The sequence below is a fragment of the Macrobrachium nipponense genome, chromosome 23 (genome assembly GCF_015104395.2).
Source record: "Macrobrachium nipponense isolate FS-2020 chromosome 23, ASM1510439v2, whole genome shotgun sequence".
In the NCBI taxonomy this organism is placed as follows: domain Eukaryota; kingdom Metazoa; phylum Arthropoda; class Malacostraca; order Decapoda; family Palaemonidae; genus Macrobrachium; species Macrobrachium nipponense.
Genome location: NC_061090.1, coordinates 73,489,871 through 73,507,370, shown reverse-complemented (window position 1 = coordinate 73,507,370; position 17,500 = coordinate 73,489,871).

Below are 17,500 nucleotides of genomic sequence, written 5' to 3'. Positions count from 1 at the left end.
GTCATTTTTCCATGACTTAGCTTGAAAGGTATGAGATTGATCACGTGGACACAACGTTCATTTTTCCCTAAGGCGATCCTCTGAGCTTTGTATCCTTGGTAGCAAGTTCTTTCTACAATGAGATGTCCTAAGACCACCAGCCAATGATAACCAAATGTTGACCAGGCCTAGGCATGGTCCTTGATTACGAAAGCACCAGTGTATCCATAGGCCACCCCCCTCCCCCACAATTGATCCCAAACCCCTCAACGAGGTTGTGCTCAGGGATTCACTAGAGAGACAGTATGCTCTTTTACACTTATTTCCTCTGCTGTGAATTCGACTTCTTTACTCCTCTTCCTCCTATAAATTTTCCCACTTCCCTCCTTCTTCCGTTGATGACCTTGGCTTCATATTGAATTATGGAATTCACTGCTCATTCAACTTGATGAAACCGCTGATTCCAACCCTTTGATGAGGTGGGCTGCTTAGGGGTCCGCTGGATGGAGAGCATGTTCTTTTACGCCTATTCTCTCAGCAGTGGATTCAACTGAACATTGCGACCTATAACTCCTTTACTCATCCCCTCCTATAAATTTTCTCTTTCCCTCCTTTCTCTTTCGTGAACGACCTTTGCTTGGTATTGGGTTATGGATCACAGTAGCTATCAAAATTATCAAGTATCACCCAATAATTTTGTGATTTTTAGTGATTCAAGACCCCCTAATCCCAACTCCTTGACGAGGTGGGGGCTTAGGGATCCACTGCTAGAGAGTATGCTCTTTTATTCCTACTCTTTCTGCTGTGCATTTAACTGAACATTGGGACCTTTTGCTCCTTTATCCCACTTCCTATAAATTTTCCCCTTCCCTCCTTCTTTTGTTGACGACCTTGTCATATTATTGGACTACTGAATCCCCCAAGGACGCAAGTCTCCTGGACATAAGGGCCCGGAGGACAAACTCCAAAAGGACATTAACTGGCATTATCTTTCAATATAGGAAAATATAAATTTAAACGTCAGGGAAAAACATACACAAGAACAAACAAACAATCAGTATAGCAGTTTAGGTATTCAAAAAATTACACTACCAGGTTAGGCTAGAGTACAGAGCAAGCAAACAAACATTATTACAAAATTGATGGATTACCTTGTTTTTAATTTATAATTAAATCCCATCAAATTGGGATCACCTTGATATGGTGAGGGGGCTCTTGAATCCCAGGAATTTGTTCCCGGGTTCAAGTCCAAGAGTTCCATATATCATTGTATATTTTGAATTAACTGTTGTAGAATTTCCAATTTTGTAAAGATATCATAGCTGGGATTGGGTTTTTATCCGAAATTAAATAGTGGGAACTGTTCTAAGATCATCAACTGCCCAATAATGTTCAGACCTGAGAGATATCAGGCGGAACTATTCTTCAAGGCTGGACTGTGGATTCCAGGGGGCTCAGGTTCTGGGGATAGGACTCTCAGCATTCTATCCATTTTGCCCATAACATGGTCAAAATAGAGATGATTGTATTCTTGTAATACTCTCAGTCCTATCAAGCAGGTTTGGCTTGCACTTGATCCACTCTAATCATACTGTGTTATCTCTTATGGGGTAGGGTAGAGACAGATATTTGGGAGTTGGTTCTCACTTGTACCATTGGTGGAGGAATAAACTCCATGAAAGGCTGATGATGTCTTTTTGAGGTTTTCAAGTTTAATCTAATTTTTTTCCCATCAAACCCTTATGAGCAGTAACTATAAGGGTTCGAGTAACCCTGGACCCTGTGATGATTTGGTGCAGAGATGATTTGGACAAAGCCTAGAACCACCTACATGAAATCTCAATTAATCAAGAGCAGAGTGGTCCCCCTCGATGTGGGACCACCTTGACATGGTGAGGGGGCTCTTGAACACCAGGAATTAGTTCTTGGGTTTGAGTTCATGAGTCTCATATATTTTTATGTTTTTTGTTTGAGTAATATTATGGAATTTTCCACTTTTTGTCAAATTTATTGGACCTGAACAAATAGGAAAAGATATCATAGCTGGGAATGGTTTATATCCAAAGCTAAATACTGGGAACTGTGGTGGGACCATTAACTGCCAAATAATGTTTGGACCTGAGAGTTTTCAGGTGGAACTATTCATCAGGAATGGACCCCGGATTCAAGGGGGATCTGGTTCTGGGTATGGGACTCTCGGCATTCTATCTGGTTTGGTTATAATGTATTAGGGTGGGGATGACTGTATTCGGCTTTTGCTTGGGCTAATCTAATCATGTTGTGCCATCCCCTATATGGTAGGATAGGGACACTGATATTTAGGAGTCCGTTTCTCACTTGTGTTATTGGTGGAAGAATAAATTCCTTGAAAGGCTGAAGATATCTTTTTGAGCTTTTCAGGTTTATTTTTTTTTAGTTATGGGAGAGGAGCCCCACTTCAGTTTGGAGAGAGAAAAAAGGCAGCTATTGCCAACATGATCATTTTAACTTTCGTAGACTCTGAATTACCTAATCATGTCAGATTTGAAAATGAAAGGTTACAAGTACATCCTTTCCAGCAAAGACCAACGCAGTGCTATCATTGTTTTCAGTTTGGCCACTCAATAAAAAATTGAGAAAATGCTAAAATTTTTATAAACTGGTCTGGTGTCCATCATGATGATGATTGTAACAGAAAAGCAAAATGTGTGAATTGTCAACTGGAACATAAATTCAATAGCAAAAATTGTGAGATATACAAATTTGAACTGTATACTTATTAAAGCCAATGCAGAGCATTTAAGTATTGGTTTTGCAAAAAGACAATTAGGACAACAACCTAGGAGTTATGCTCAAGTTCTTGAGCCACTACCCCTATCTACCACTAGGGGTGTAGTGGCAGCACTCTCTAATGTGACAGGTGCATCAACCCCTGTGGTAGTGGCCAAGCCATCTGGGTCATGTGCTCAGGGTGTTGAGGCTAGAGTAAGTGCAAGCCTCCAAGGAAGATAAGATGGCATTCAGCCAACCACCTTGGAATTGTCTCAGGCTGCATTTCTGCCTGATTTAATGGTGACAGGAGAAAAAGTATCAAAAGAAGAGACGTTCCCCCTCATCCTGTCTGCTATCAAATCCAGTTAAACTTGCATCACATAATATTAGATATGAAGTATTAAGCTCGATGCAAGAACCCCAGCTTGAATTCAAACAATTTGACAAGCATGGGAAACAAAATGGCACTAATAAATTAACAGATAATAAACCAAACCTGTCAAGACCAGTCCTTTCCAAGAGAGTAAATGAGAAGGCTCCATCCAAAAGGGCATTCGACCAAGCCCAAGAAATAGTTTTCATGTCAATACTACAATGGAACTGTAGAGGTCTCAGGGCCCGAGTGACCCCTCAGATGCGGAAGCGTTGTCAAGGATGGGGGGCATGGGAACTAGTAGTTATACACTGATGCCTGGTGGATTTTTCCACCCACCACCAGACCTTTGTGCCCAGCTGTTGGTTCAACTAAATTAGTCAGCACTTTTTCTTTTACCAATAATCCTTCTTTATTTCTACCTTCCACACTTTTTAAGTATGGATTTTTTGTTGACATTAACTTTTGACTTATGCTTTGGTTTTGAACGAGGATGAGGATGGAGGGCATGCCACCTCACCCGTAGAACTTGAGTACTTGATGTGATCAAACGAGTGGAAAGTTTAATGTCAAATCCTATCCTCAGTGCCGGATTGTGATCTCGGTGAACATCATGACACCTTACCACTGGAAGTAGGGTGTATATCCAGATATTACCCCTAGGACAACCCTTATTAAAGGGATGACCCATCCTCCAAATGTGACACCATGGTGGTTATGGTGAATATCTAGATGAATTAAATTTTTTCGTTTTATGGCAACACAACCTATTTCTGCTGCTGACACCTTTGCTTTCTCCAAAGGAATTAACCATGGAATCCCTCCAAAACTGTAGAGCCATATGTACCAAACACTCTATGCCAAAAGAGAAGGATATTTAAAAGAATGACCATGGAGGATATTTTTTCTCCAGTGTGATCTCAGTATATCACTCTCACAATAAGTGAAGAAGTAACCCTTCCAAGTGACTTGGCTTATCAGTTAAAAGAATAATTGTTAAGGCTAAATCTGAAGAAGAATAAAAAACTACTTGAAACCACAAAACTTGGAATTCACCTTGTAAAGGCTTCTGATGAGGCCCATTATAACAATAGAATTGGAACTATGTTGCCTGATAAACTTAGACTTAAAAATGGCACCAATGAATCTGTATGTGAAACATTAAAAGAAGTCATGGAATATCAAAAACATAATGTTAAATCAGTTATTGTTTATGAGAGAAGAAGTGTTAAAACTGGAAGAAGTCTGAAGATAGCTAAAATACTGTTTCACAGCAAACAATTCCAACAAATATGAAAATAGGCAACAAAAGAATACCAGTTAAAGAAGAACATCCTAAACCTATGCAATGTAAGGTTTGCTTGAAATTTGAACTTACAGCAATGCGATGTAAATCTTTGGATTCACCTAGATGCTTTCAATGTGGCTCTTTAAAGCATAGTAGTGATGAATGCACCAACTCTGAAAAATGCTTTAATTGTAATGGTTTGCACCACACTTATGTAAGAGAATGTGTATGTTTCAGATTTCCAAGAAACCCTTACCAGATCAAGAAAATTTGGTATAACAGTTAAGGAGGCTAAGGAAGGCATGAAAGAACAAGGAATGCAGCTTTACCGCAAAACATTTGCAGATACATTCTAACACCAAAGTAAAATGATATCCAATGATGTCTCACAAGCTACTCCATCTTCTAACACCAGAGATAAGTAATAAGTTCAAAGTACTGACCACCTTTGCAGTACCTGATGGACAGAGAAAGGATATCTCATATAATTTATGCCTTAAAAAATTCAAAAACAAAGAAGAAAATATACCTTAAGAGATTATCCATGACAAAAACAAACTACAAAATACTGAAGAAATTGGAAAAATACTAAGAGAATTAGATGGGCTACCAGAAATAAGAAAAAGACCTCGAACACACAGTGAAACATCCTCACCTAAGAAAGAGAACAACCTACATAGTCCCCTATTAAGTTGAGACTGCCTTGATGGAGTTACACATATCCAACCAATGATTGAAACTGCGTAACAGGCAAGATGGATTTCGAACTGGGAGAATTATCTCCTAATTTGAATCTAAATGTCTCAATTTTTCTCTTGCTTGAGTAATTTTCAATCTTTTACTTTCCATCACTCAGTTGTCCCCCGTAGCTGTCCTTCTCTTCACTAAAACTCTCTTGCAAGTTAGGTAGGAGCTGGGTCTCTGAACTTAGGCTTTACCTTGATCCAAATGACAGTGACTATAGTGGTTTGGTCTGCCAATTAAATATGCTTGGACCCTGAGGATATTGATTTGATCTGTACATAAATAATTAGTGGGGCTGGTCTACCTATCAGGACTTACCTAGGAATCTGGGGAGGTATAGTCACCACAGTCGGACTCTGGGCAGTTTATCTGGATTGTCCACTAAAATAACATGAGCGGGGATGAATATTGCATACTAGTTATACCCTCAGTCCTATCAAGCGGGTTTTGCTTACCCTTGAGCCAATCATGTTGTGATAGAGCCATCCCTTCGGGGTAGGGTAGGGCGTGGACATTTGCGAGTTGGTATCTGCTATGTGTCTTTGGTGAAGGGGGAGTCTTTGGGAGGAGACCCAATTTTTTTCTTGACTTGTAGTTGGTTTCTCTGTAATTAAAAAAAAAAAAATGGAAGTAAACTCTGGAACCCCATCCCCCAGAAAATGTGGCCCCTTGACACTGAATTCCCATTTGATCATGTATACAAATAAGGACACCCTTTTGAATACTTCCGTTCAAAATATACCAACTATGGAGCCTTTTATGAGTATTAAAAGATTTGGCAAACGAAAATTCCAACCTACCACTACTCCAGCTTCATTTGACAAGATTATTAACAATAGCAAGTTAAAACAAAATTTCAAATTACAAAATTATTTACTAATCCAATCCGATACCCAACAGAAAACAAAGTTTTGTCAAACACAAACCAATACATGTTACTGATACAGATAACACAAAAATAAAAGTCGCTAGACTGGCCTCTCTGAAGAAATATATAAACATTGAAGAATGTGAAATCTATGACATCCCAAGTGGAAAAATTCAAATATAAAAATACATGTAGCTAAGCTAAAATTTGAAGGAAACGAACTCCCTTTAACAATTAAAGTTTTAGGGCAAACAAGAGAGTTGAGACTTTTTACTCCTAAACCATTAAATACAAATCATATAGTAAATATGGCTAATCAAGTAAAAATTGTAGAGAAGCTCCAATATGTGCATGTTGTGGATCATACAACCACACAACAAAATGGGACTGTGAAAACCCAATTTGTATAAATTGTGGTCAAAATCACCACTGTAGATCAAAAGAATGCACATATTACTTATACAGCACTGAACTTAAAATTTTACAAGAAAGAAGTGGGATGTCAGTAAGAGAAGCTAGGAAAGAACTAAAAGTAAGAGGTTTACAAGATCCAGCAAAGAAAAACGCATATAAAGAAGTAGTAAATAAAGAAGTGCAAAACCAAATTCCTACAAAATTATACAGTACAAATCAAACAGAAAATGCACATAATATAATGGACCAAAATTCAAGCTCAGAAGATACAGGTCATACAAGTAACCCAAATTTATATGCCCCCTTGAATTCAGACCACCTTGAAGTGGTGAGGGGGCTCTTGAACCCCTGGAATTTGTTCCGGGTTTGAGTCCAAGAGTATCATATTTTGAAATATACATTTGGAGTAATTTTGTGGAATTTTCCACTTTTTGTAAAATTTATTGGACAGACAAATGGGAAAATATATCATAGCTGGGACTGGGTTTATATCCGAAGCTAAATAGTGGGATCTGTGGTAGGATCATATACTGCCCACTAATGTTTGGACCTGAGAGCTCAAGGGCGGAACTATTCTTCAGGGCGAGACCACGGATTAGAGGGGGCTCTGGTTCTGGGAATAGGACTCTCGTCATTCTTTCTGGTTTGCCCATAACAGGATTAGGCTGGAGATGATAATATTCTTGTAATATTTTCATTCCTATCAAGCAGGTTTGGCTTACAACTTGGACCACTATAATCATGTTGCGCCATCCCCTGTGCGGTAGGGTAGGGATGCAGACATTTGGGAGTCAGTTCTCACTTGTGACATTGGTGGAAGAATAAACTTCATGATCGACTTGTTAGAATTGAAGCACCCCTCTTTAAGGAAGATGTGGCTGCTTATACAGATTCCTCTCCAAATGATGATATCTTCCCTGTGTCAGTCCCATATCTGCAGCAAGAAACCATCCCCCTGATTCCAACTCCTTGAAGTGGTGGGGGGCTTAGGGATACACTGCAGAGAGAGTATGCCCCTTTATGCCTACTCTCTGCTGAGGATTCAACTGAACATTAGGACCTCTAACTCTTTTACTCCTCCCCACTATAAATTTTCCCCCTTCCCTTCTTCTTTCGTTGACGAACTTGGCATGGTTTTAGACTACTGATTTCACTGCCCATTTAACTTGATGGAGGGTGGAGTTGGATGGCATGCCACTCCACTTGTAAAACTAGAGTAGTTGACATGGTCAAGCAAGGGGAAATTTTTATGTCAAGCCATGCCTGCAGTGCTGCGTCCGATCTCAGTGGACTGACGCCGCTTAAGGCATTGTGGGTATGGTGTATATCCAGGTGAGTGTTCCAGAGCAGTTACCACAGTGTAACAGTATTGCTCCTCCCTGGACCTCCTTGGTGAGAGGGATCTTATCCTGGACGGAATATTTAATCTTGTTATATGGAAAACAAAACAAAAATTCCTATGACTTCTGGCATGGTAATAGACTATTCTAATGAAATCCCAGATAATGAAGAGCAGGCTAGTATGAAAACTTTAATACCATGCAAGCCACAAAGAAAAAGTAAATATCATATTGACCCAACTTTGACTCACTTTGACTCCCTCTTTGGGAGTCGAAGTTGGTCAAGGTTCTTGACTTTGGAAACCAATAAAAAATATTTGCATTAAGATTGGAAAATTATTTGTTAAGTAGGCACTGAACCTCAGAAATGTCATTTAGACAAATAAAGGACCAGGTGTGATTGATAGAAACCACTACAAAACACCAATCCGAAAATTATTTAACCATAAAGAACTTTGACAATATAAAGGTAAAGATAAGAAAATATGATGGTATGAACAGCGTTCAGGGTACTATAGTACTTCCTAAGTGAGGAGCCAATACAAAAAGAATGTTTTGCTGGATTCCTTTAAAAAATGTACAACTACGTGCAAGATTGTGAAATATATAGTATAGCCAGTAGACAAAGTAATGAAAATACATTGAGAACAGCAAAAATAAAATTTGAAGGCCAAGAAATGCCTTTCAAAATTAAAATCATGGGCCAAAACAGAGAACTGAGACCATATATTCCAAAACCACTACAGTGCCAAAACTGTAGTAAATATGGACATACATGGAAAAATTGCTGATATACATCAATATGTAAATATTGTTGTTCTGATGAACATACCACGAAGTGGAAGTGTGGTGAACCAAAATGTGTGAACTGTGAGCAAAATCACCATGCTAGGTCTAAGGAGTGTATGTATTATATATACAATACAGAATTAAAATCACTTCAAGAGAGACCAGGAATGCCAATAAAAGAAGCCAAACTAGAATTGAAAGTTAGAGGAATGCATGATCCAGCTAGGAAACAAATGTTCTCCACTGTGATGAGTTCAAAGAAATGAATCAAAAATGTAAATAAGTAACAAACCCCTAATAGATAAATCAGAAGAAAAAATAACAAGTTTCCAAGAAGAAACTAATAAAGCAAGAAACCAAGAAACTTATGCAAATATATGCTCAAATTCATTTGGGATATTAAGGTAAATGGAAACAATTGAAAATGATTTATGTATCACTGAAACATTACAAGATAGTTATATTGAACTAGAAGCTAAAGATAAAAAGAGGCCTTCAGAGAGAACTCCACTAAAAACCAAAAAGCCAGCAATTATTAGAGAGGTATCTGTTAAAGCAAAGACCCCCCCAGATGCTGAAGCCTTGCCAAGGAATGGTGGGGGGTTGCTTAGGGTTCAGCTGCTGGGTTCTGATGCATGGTGGGAGCTGCTTTCTTTCTGGGGCTTTGTGCCCAGCTGTTGATCCAACTAAATAAGTCAGCTCTTTTCCTTTTACTAAAAACATTTCATCTTTCGGCTTCCTCCCCCTATAAGGTATGGATTTTATGTTGATGACTTATGGCTTGGTTTTGGACATGATTTAGACTTATTCTTGGGATATGAAGGAGGGTGAGGATGGACGGCATGCCACCTCACCCGTAGAACTCGAGTATCTAACATGGTCGAGGGAGGGGAAAGTTTAATGTCAAACCTTATCCTCAATGCCGGGTTTGATCTCGACGGACATTATAATGTCTTAGCACATGGAGATAGGGTGTATATCTGGTAATTACCCCTAGGACGACCCTAATTAAAGGGATGATGCGTCCTCTAAGGGTGACTCCATGCTGGGTATGGGGAATATCTGGATGAATTAAGTTTTTACGTTATATGGCAACACCCGCTATTTCTGCTGATGACCCTATGCTTTCTTCAAAGGACTTGTCCATGGAATCCCTCCAAAACTCTGGTATGGCTACTTTAGAGCTATAGGTGCCAAACACTCAAAAGAGAAGAACATTTAAAAGAATAACCATGGAAAATATTTTTTCTCCTCCAGTGTGGTCTCAGTATATCACACTCGCAATAAGTAAAGAAGTAACCCCTCTCAGTGGCATGGTTAAATACCTTTCACTGAAGAAAATTCTTGGCTGTGATAATCCCCGATTCTCAGTCGAAAAAACAAAATCCTTGTAAAGGCTAAATCTGAATAAGAATAAAAAACTACTTGAGACTACAAAACTTGGAATTCATCATGTAAATGCTTCTGACGAGGCCCATTAGAACACTAGAATTGGAACCATGTTGCTGGATAAATTTAGAATTGAAAATGACACCAATGAATCTGTTTGGGAAACATTATAAGAAGTCCTGGAATATCAAAAACATAGTATTAAATCAGTTATTGTTTATGATAGAAAGTGTTAAAACTGGAAAAAGTCTGAAGATAGCTAAAATCATTTTTTCATAGCAAACAATTCCGACATATATGAAAATAGGAAACAAAAGAATAACAATTAAAGAAGAACATCTAAAACCTATGCAATATAAGGTTTGCTTGAAATTTGAACATACAGCAAAACGATGTAAGTCCTTGGGCTCGCCTAGATGCTTTAAATGTGGCTCCTTCGAGCATAGTAGTGATGAATGCACCAACCCTAAAAAATGCTTTACCTGTAATGGTTCGCACCATGCTTATGTAAGGGAATGCGTATATTTCAGATATTTCCAAGAAGCCCTTACCAGATCAAGAAAATTTGGTATAACAATTAAAGATGCTAAGGAAAACATGATTGATTGATTGATCGTGCCTATTAAAACTGGCGTCACAGCATCTAGGTTATTGACACCAAAATAAATTTAAAAAGGAAAAAATTAAATTTAAAATACATTTGATATATGTATGTAAATATATTTGTTCAAATATATAGACAATTTCTTAGATATTCTAAGCAGTCTAAATTTTGCTGAGGAGGCCCGCCTCCCCCATAAAGATATATAACTGCTCTATATTACAGTCCTTTCTAAGAATTGTAGCTAGAATAAAATTACCTACTCTGTCATGACCCCAAGACAGGAACCTATGTCTCAAATTCCCAAGACTGGGACATTCAACCAACAAATGTCTCACAGTCAAGGGGACAGTACAGTCATCGCAAAATGCCGGATTTTCACGGGGCATCAAGATCCCATGACTGTGTCTTGTTTGTCCAATCCTCAATCTGCACAACATCGGTTCCTGTCTCCTTGGCATATAGGGATATGACCGAGGAGACACTAATAACGTGATATTGCGCATTTTTTTTATTAGTTAAAATGTCCTCCCACTGGGACTGTCAACATTCTTTTATTCTCTGACCTACTAGAGTATATAATCCCGATATGGCACTAGGCCTCTTGTGGGTTCTTGGGAGCTGACTGCCGACTTTGCAAGTTGGTCAGCTTTCTCATTCCCAACTACCCTAACATGAGACGGCACCCAACATAATTTTACTTCTTTCCCTCTTCTTTTCAGTAAAAGCAGCCATTCCAATATATCTAAAATCAGAGGGTTTAATGAGTTAAAAGGTTCCAGTAACTGAAGAACATTTCTTGGCCTCACCAGACAATTCTGTCTTGGTAAACTTGAAATATCTACAGAATTTTACTTCTGGAATGTTCCAGGGGCTCTAACTGAATATTATCCTGGTACAATCTCAATCCTTGGCATGTTTAATTCACTGACAATAAAATTTACTCTAAAAGCAAATGGATGAGGTTGCTTGGGGTGATTTTCATAAAACTATCAGTGCCTTTCCTTTCTCACACAAATGCTGGTTAAAGACTTAGGTAGCCTCTGGAATCAATACCAGCTCCGAACCAGCAGACGCATGTAATGAAGATCTAGCAGCACCTCACCAGCGTCTACAAGCATGCTCTCGGTGGGAGATGATTTAAATGCTCCTGTACACAACCTTATTCCTACATGATGAATTGCGTTGATCATTTTAAGGCTATTTGGCTTCGCAGAAGTGTACACTTCACACCCATAACTTAATTTTGAAAAGACCAAGGCTTTATATAATCTCAACATCTGAGTTCGGTCGTCACCCAATGAGGTGTGAGACAGGACTTTCAGCAAATTCATTTCTTTCAAGCATTTTGCCTTTATATATTTCAGATATGAAATCCACGTCAGCTTGCTATCAAAATGGAAACCAAGAAACCTTGTTTCACCCGCACATGGAATTCTCTGCCTATGAATGAATAGATCTAGATTAGGATGGACTCCCCATATACAACAAAAGAGCATAGTTACTGTTTTACTGGCAGAAAATCTAAAACCATCCTTGATGCTGCAAAGGAAATCGACAGGTCGTCAACAAAAAGGGTATATATTATATCTAGGGGAGTTATTTTTGAAACCTCATTGATTGCCAAGGCGAACAAGGTGACACTTAAAACACCTCCTCGTAGTACTCCTTCCTCTTGATTGAATACATCTGACATTGTTGCTCCAACTTGAATCTGAAATAACCTATTTTTTGAAAAAGCTTTGATAAAGAGGGGCAAATTGCCTCTCAGGTTACATTCATAAAGGACCCTCAAAATGCAATATTTCCATGTTGTATCATAACAATGATGTGATGCTGCTTGTCGGTAAAAACTTCACATACCGAAGATTCCATTCAAACAAATACATCGTGTGTTCACCATTTTTTCCATGATCTTGCATAAACAAGATAATGCAATAGGACGATAATTTTATGTCTTAAACGGATCTTGGGGAAGTTATGTTCTCAGTAAATTCTGTTAATAAAGCTTAATAGGAAAAGTCTGGTATTTTCAGGGGTACGCTTAATCCCTGAATGTCTTAAATCATCCAGTCCAGGAGCTGATTTATTACATTTATTCAATTCCAATACAAATTCTCTCATAGCAAAAGGAGCATTGTATTGCTAATGTCTTAATGTATTAAAATCAATGTCGACCTGTTCCATTAACCATCTCTCAGCTGAGTAGGGTCTATCATCATTTTTCTTCACAACATTAGCAAAATGATTAGCAAATTCATTTGCCACTAACTGGGGGTCTGCTACCTAACAACAATTGATCTTGATAATTGGAGGTTAACAAGGAGTAAACTTGCCTGGTATTTTTCTAACTTTCTTCCAAACTAGAGTCAGGAGAGTTTTCGAATTTAGTTTAGATATGAAGTTCGTCCAAGATTCTTTTCGTGCTTGTTTGATTTCCATGCGAAAATGAGCTCTTGCTTTTCGAAATTCAATACGGTAATACTCACATTTTCGTCTGCAGTATCCGGTGAAAGCAGATCTCATAGTTCTATGAGTTTCCTGGCATTTACGAGTCCACCAGGGAACTGGTCGGCGGATAAATATGCCCAAAGTCCAAGGTATAGATTGAAGACCAGCTGAGAACATTATTGTATTAAAAAAGTTAAGAGCATCATCTACACTAAGAAAGCCATCAGCAGAGTCATCTATTGAGCTGTGCTCCTGGAATGTTGCCCAATCAGCTTTACCAATGTTCCATTTAGGTAGCCTTGAAGATGAAGAACTTGATGTTACACTCACCACTATTGAAAAATGGTCACTGGTAAATCTTTCATTTATAGCTCTCCAATCAAAGTCAATAAGGTAGAGTCATCATTACACAGATAAATCAATTGCAGATAACGTGCCTGTTTGAACATGAAAATGTGTAGACACCCCAGAGTTAAGGATCCCCACATTTCCATCCGCTATGATGGAACCTAAGCACCTTCCTCTTTGATTGGTGACGATGTCACCCCAAAGAGGGTATCTGCTATTCATATCTCCCAAAATAACAAAAGGACGTAGTAACTGTTGAATAAGAGATTTAAATTCATTGATGGGAAAGACTTCGTTAGGTGGTTGATAGAGACAGCATACTGTATATTTTCTTTGCAAATGGATCTGCACACCTATCACTTGCAATGCTGACTGGATACAAAACGACACCACCATGGCTGCCAATATTTAAACTATAGGTGGAGTGATAGGATGTATACTCTCGTGGGCTGGGGCACATATTATTACCTATCATGGTCTCATGCAGAGCTATACAAACAGGAGACAATTCTGATATGAGCAGCCTTAATTCTTCCCATTAGGTCTTATTCACTGACAGTTCCATTGGAGAAAATTCACGAATTCTACTTTCCTTAAGAGGCTGCCACACATTTGATCTTTTTTGAGACATTATGAAAGGGGGTAGGGGTGCGGGTGGAGAGGCGGTTTGTGAATGTTGATGTCAACCTGAAAGAAAAACGCTTAACAAAGAAGTAAATTGTAAACATTTATGACAATGCTTAAATGTTAACAACCATTATAAATTCAATTATTTCAGAAATCCTTTTTACAAATTACTGTGCTTTAGTATCAACAACCATTTTAAAATTCGACAAGTTCAAAAAAACCTCTTCGCCAATTAGAGGAGGCAAATAACCGGTAGCGGTGTATCGGAAATTGTAATGCTTATCGAATTTTGTTCATCGGTAATTCATTTCCGGTGTTCGAACCTTATTAGAAATGTCGCTATTTTCACCAGAAAGCATTTCAAGCAAAAGCTCTTTTCTTTTTGTAGGCTTGTTTCCCATTTTCCCTTTTATTCTCGTAAATTCTTTGCGTTTGTCTGTTAGGAACAATTACTCTTTTGAGCAGCAGCTTTCCTTGAAGGGAAATTCATGTGATGCCTGAAACATCAGCAGAGAAATACGGCCTCTTTCGCACTCGATGCCTTGGCCTCTCGGGATCAGGAATGACGCGCCTTTGCAGTTTTACGTCTCTGAGTTGAATTCACACTCCTTCTGTATTATTGTTTTCTTTTTTCGTTTCACTCATTCTTTGGTTTATTTGAGTGTAATTTGTTACTTTTCTACTAGACCAAGATTTGTTTTATATTTTCATCCATTTTTAGTTTGTTTGTTCTCATTGTATTTTTATATTTTTATCGTGTTTCTTTATTATATAACTTAATGTCCATACTTTCCATCACAAGACAATATGAGACGAGTTTGGAGGCCAACTCCAGTCCCAAATAGGAATAAATTATCATTCTAGGTGTCTGCAGTTCTTGTTGTTCTTATATATGAAAATATATTAATTCAACTGGTAGGGCGAATTAGATATTAAAGGACATTTGTAGATCGCTGTATCTTTTATAATATGTTAAAAAATAATTCTTTGTTTGATGACTCTTATTACAATTTATAGGGTCTTTTTATATATAGTTCGGCATCAGTGACCTAGTTGTCGCGATGCTAGATTACTATATTATCAATCAATCAATCCATAACTTTGTTCTTCCACCATTAAACTTAACGGGTCTTCTTTCACTTTTACCAGCAGGGCATCTAACGTTTGGAGGTCACCTCTCTCATAAAAAATTAAAATCTCTTTCCGAATACACTCTTTTTCAAAACTATCTACCTTCTCCTTCACTTGCATCCTCTTCCTTGGGTATACATGTGAAGAGATAGGGATATTGCCTCACTCAAATGACTGATGCTGTGTTGGCTGGAACATTTGTAACTTTGGCGGTCTTCTCAAATACTTCATTTCTTGAGTCTGCTCCACACTATAAGCTGAAGTAACGATGAACATTCATGATAATGTTGCGAGCTTGACTTGCAAATCTGGAAACAGTGCGACGAATGGAGTTATCTCGAGACATCCGTTTGAAAAGAAGAAAAATCTTAATTAGTTTATTACTCCACTGAGATTATTATTTCATATCATTAAAATAAGTCTCCGATATCCCTTTCGTTTGAAAATATATTCATATAAGAAAATTATAAACAATATGTTGAAACCAACCTTATTCTAGTTTAGGGTGAGCTGAAAAGTGTGAAGTATATCCGTGGATTTCAAATTCTTTCCCGGACTGAATTTCCCGCCCGCGGCCTACCTACATCTCCAACGATACCAGATGCATCCATCTGATTACTTTTTCCTTTTATCAGATATGTCCAGACATACGGACATGTATGATATTAGAGTAAAAAGGTTCAAAAGTTATAATGGGAATTCTATGCATTTATTCACAGAAAATGGAATGACAGTAATACGGTACATACATATATTGTCGAAACTTCAAAACTTCTCATATCGCCAATTGGCAACTGCCAATGGCTCTAGATGAGAGGACCAAACCTAATAGTACATGTCGCCATGTTACATTTTTTGCTATCGTGAAAAATTCATATAGATATTTGCAAATGATGTTTTTTGTTAGCCTAGAGTACTAGGAGCATGAAAAATGTGTTTGGCAATTTTTCTGAGCTTATCTTGACCTTTTTTTTTTTAGCCTGTTAAAGAAGATAGGGTGGTATCGCCAAAAACGGGAATTTATTTTGCGGCAAATTGCACAAGTTTTGAACTTTTTATTGTCTATGGGGGTGTGAAGTGTGATGTACCCTATATTTGTGCATATCTATGCAATGAGTAAAGCAGTATTTTTCATTACTTTATCATAAGTCAAATTCTGTTAGAAGAAATGATTGTAAAATATGTTTATATAATACTTTTACTTGCCATCAGATGTAGACTTTTTTGGTATATTTTTTTTTTATCAAATGACAGTATGACAGTTAACCTCTGTTGCAAAACTGAGACACTTTGATTGTTTAAACAAAAGAGCAATAATATTTTATGTTCCTGACACAAGTTCTTGTCAGTTCAGTGTCAGATTAATCACTAGCTTCGCCCACATCAGCCAAGTTTTTACATTCATTTGGATCACACTTGCACAACTCTGTGTAGGGCATTTGGTTTTTGTGGCAGGAACATCTCCCACTACATTGACGCTTTGTGCATTTACACCGAACCAACAGTAAGATGGAATCTGAAACCAGAGGTATTCTGCTTAACTTAAGAACGAAATGTCCCGAAGTATCACTGATGGACCATCCAAATTCAGTTGGTGCTGGAACAGTTGGTTGTGGAATTAAGGCCTGCCTTCAGATTCTGCACTGGTAATGTGCAAGCCGAATGTGCTCATGCAATGATCCTTGTGTTGGGGGTAGCTTCTCAATTCATTATTTAGTGTTGAGTTCACAAAAATGAAACCATCTGAGTCTCACAGCTTAACTAATACCTGGGTTCTTTGGACTGACTAACTTGTAGATGAAAGCTTCACAGTGACCCAGCACTTCACAGGATGGTTCACTCTCCTATCCCAAACGAGCAAGGGCACCAACAATGTCATCACCATATTTTCCATAAACACCTTCCACCATAAAGTTTTGCTCTTGCCGAATATCCTTCCAGTTGCGTCACATCCATTTGTAACATGAAATCCCATCAAGGCTTGAGCACATTCCTCACAAGCTCATTTTCGATAGGCAACAAAGGCAGTACTCGTTGATTGGTTCCAGTGTGCACTATTTTATCAAAGCTGCATAATCGCCTAAGACTGCCAAACTGTGTATAGCAATTACCAGCACATCTGTGTCCTGGGAGTAGATGTGAACAGTAAGTAAAATCTGAAAGCACCAGTGTATTCTTGTATGAAAACATAAGTTTTATTTTATATTGATCACATGAATTATGCAAAATCCAATGATAAATAGAAATAGACATAAAAATGAATTGTTTCTCTCTTCCCTTTTATTCATTGTAATTCCTTTGTGTTTTACCTTATTGATTTCAGGAAAAGATAATTTAGTTATACAATTAATACCGAATCCTTTGGTATGACCAAAACCTTCCTATCTTTTGCCAAACTGATATAAAT